Source organism: Carassius carassius, chromosome 11 (assembly GCF_963082965.1).
Source record: "Carassius carassius chromosome 11, fCarCar2.1, whole genome shotgun sequence".
Classification (NCBI taxonomy): domain Eukaryota; kingdom Metazoa; phylum Chordata; class Actinopteri; order Cypriniformes; family Cyprinidae; genus Carassius; species Carassius carassius.
In genome coordinates, this window is record NC_081765.1 from 5,059,022 (window position 1) to 5,062,125 (window position 3,104).

Consider the following 3,104-nt stretch of genomic DNA (forward strand, 5'->3'; position numbering starts at 1 on the left):
GAATTACATAAATATTAGTTTTCAAAAAGTTTGCTGCTAAACTGCTTTTAGATCTTGGTTTCAGTTGTTTCTGTGATGTACTGAAATATAATTACAAGCACTTCATACATTTCAAAGGCTTTTATCGACAATTACATGACATTTATGCAAAGAGTCAGTATTTGCAGTGTTGGCCCTTCTTTTTCAGGACCTCTGCAATTCGACTGGGCATGCTCTCAATCAACTTCTGTGCCAAATCCTGACTGAGAGCAACCCATTCTTTCATAATCACTTCTTGGAGTTTGTCAGAATTAGTGGGTTTTTGTTTGTCCACCCGCCTCTTGAGGATTGACCACAAGTTCTCAATGGGATTAAGATCTGGGGAGTTTCCAGGCCATGGACCCAAAATTTCAACATTCTGGTCCCCGAGCCACTTAGTTATCACTTTTGCCTTATGGCACGGTGCTCCATCGTGCTGGAAAATGCATTGTTCTTCACCAAACTGTTGTTGGATTGTTGGAAGAAGTTGCTGTTGGAGGGTGTTTTGGTACCATTCTTTATTCATGGCTGTGTTTTTGGGCAGAATTGTGAGTGAGCCCACTCCCTTGGATGAGAAGCAACCCCACACATGAATGGTGTCAGGATGCTTTACTGTTGGCATGACACAGGACTGATGGTAGCGCTCACCTTTTCTTCTCCGGACAAGCCTTTTTCCAGATGCCCCAAACAATCGGAAAGGGGCGTCATCAGAGAATATGACTTTGCCCCAGTCCTCAGCAGTCCATTCACTATACTTTCTGCAGAACATCAATCTGTCCCTGATGTTGAAAATTATCAATGTTTCTTTTAGGCCAAAAATCATTAGGATATTAAGTAAAGATCATGTTCCATGAAGATATTTAGTAAATGTCCTACTGTTAATATATCAAAACTTAATTTTTGATTAGTAATATGCATTGCTAAGAATTCATTTGGATAACTTTAAAGATGATTTTCTCAGTATTCAGATTTTGTTTTGCACCCTCAGATTCCAGATTTTCAAATATCGATATTCAATAGCTTTCAGAAGATACATCTCAATTTCGAAAAATTGACATGTAAGACTGGTCCAGGGTCACATATGTGTCTGTGTGTGTATATATATATACACAACTCTCCCAACTCAGCCCTGTGAGAAATGTAACTATTTGCATACAGTGCAAGTTGGTAATTTTGTAAGAATTTGATGCTTTTTTAGAAAACGATGCTTTAGACATAAATAAGCACATTTGAAGCTCTGCTTAAGCTTGTACCTTGCATTGTTTGAAAGTAAAACTAATTCTCCAGTATGTTCCCAGATGGCCTGAACTGACAGAAGATGAAGTGAGTACACTCACTGACAGGAAGCTCACACAATAGCCCAGCGGTTACACTCAGAGGACACCAGCCCCTCACACTACACTATTTATTGTTCAGCTCTCATTTCCTGCTGTTGAAGGAAAGTAAATATCCTTTTTTGAATACGACGAGAATAAAAAGACGTGCAAGGCGTGCCATAGGATGAAGCAATGGTTATTTTTGACTTAAGATAGGTTTCTTCTTTTGGAAGTTGCTTGTTCATGAAGTATGTTAAAGACCATGATGATATATTTAATTTGCTTGTCAATAAAAAACGGCCTAATTACTAAGCGATATTAATAATTAGAAATCACAACTGAGGAAATATATCTCATAACTGCCAATACAACACACAATGCAGTTTCAGCTAGTGTGTTAATACTACTTGATTCCCCTAAATTAGAGATAATAATGTGCTAAATATAAAGGTACTGCTCAGCTAAAACCATTTGCATGCTAAGATTAGTCCTAAAAGTTAGACATCTTTTTTTTTCATAATTTTTTAAGTCAGTCACATAAAACCATAGATTGATCTAATTTGAATCTGAAGCGATAACCACTTGGTTAACTGCTGGTTAATCAAACTAGCTCTCAAGACTCATTCTTAACTCCCCTTGGTGATGTTTATGCATCTGGCCCTCACTTTGACCCGTGTAGCCATGACTGGAAAGCTGGGAGTCTCATCAAAGTGAAGATGCTCTCATCCAGAAACACCGAAAGGTCAGTACATTCACACTCTGTTTAGTCCATCTCAATCTCGTCAGGCTAAAGTTCACAGCTAGTTGAAAAAAAAAAAAAAAAAAAAAAAACAGAAAACAGTCAGTGAGGCTGTTCATAAAACTATACAGCGATCAAACAGCAGGGGGAGCAGCAGCACTCCTCCCGAGTACGACTGACTCGACGAATCGTTCATCTGAATCGGTTCCTTTAAACGATTCAGTTCACAAATCACCTGGCTTCTTAACCACTTTATATAAACTACACCAATTCTATATTATCTAATCTTGTAACACTAATTGACGTTTTTGTATTTTTAAATTGCATTTCATAAAAACGTCTGGGAAGACACAGGTGAACACTCTTAGAATAAATTATTAGAAAACCACACTGCCACATGATAGAGCAACGAATCTAATAAAAGCTAACTTAAGTTTAAAACAAAGTTAAGACATGAAATGTGTATTTTTAGTCATTAATACATTGGTTTCTAGTACAGCGGTTTACCAAGCCAACTTCAGTACATGCTAATTGCTAATAAATCACTGTATATTGGCTGGTGCTTACACTGTAAGTATGCTAAGTACATTTGTTTCATTTATGAATCGTAAAGCCAGCACTTTGCATATCTTGTCAGCACTGTTGTTAAGGTAAGTTTGATTGATTAGTAGGGCAACTTTCTGTTTTTACACCCGTTGTTGTGCATCTTATGATTGTTTTCTTCTTATTTACTGTATTTTGAAGAATGAGGAAACCTTCTGCCCTTCAGATTAGGTATCGTCATGATTACAGGGATGATATTCATTTTCCTAATAGATAACACAGTTTTTCACAAAAAAGTACCAGCAAATCACCAGCTTCTGTACAACAATATTTCCAAATGTTTATGCAAAGCTGTGACAAAATGTAGAGTTGAATTCTCCAGGATTCTCCAGAAGATGGCAGAGTTGACAAAGCGAAACATCATCCAAATAAAACAAATACAAGACAATGGAGGAAAACCGGGTTCATTCAATGACAAACTCTACAGA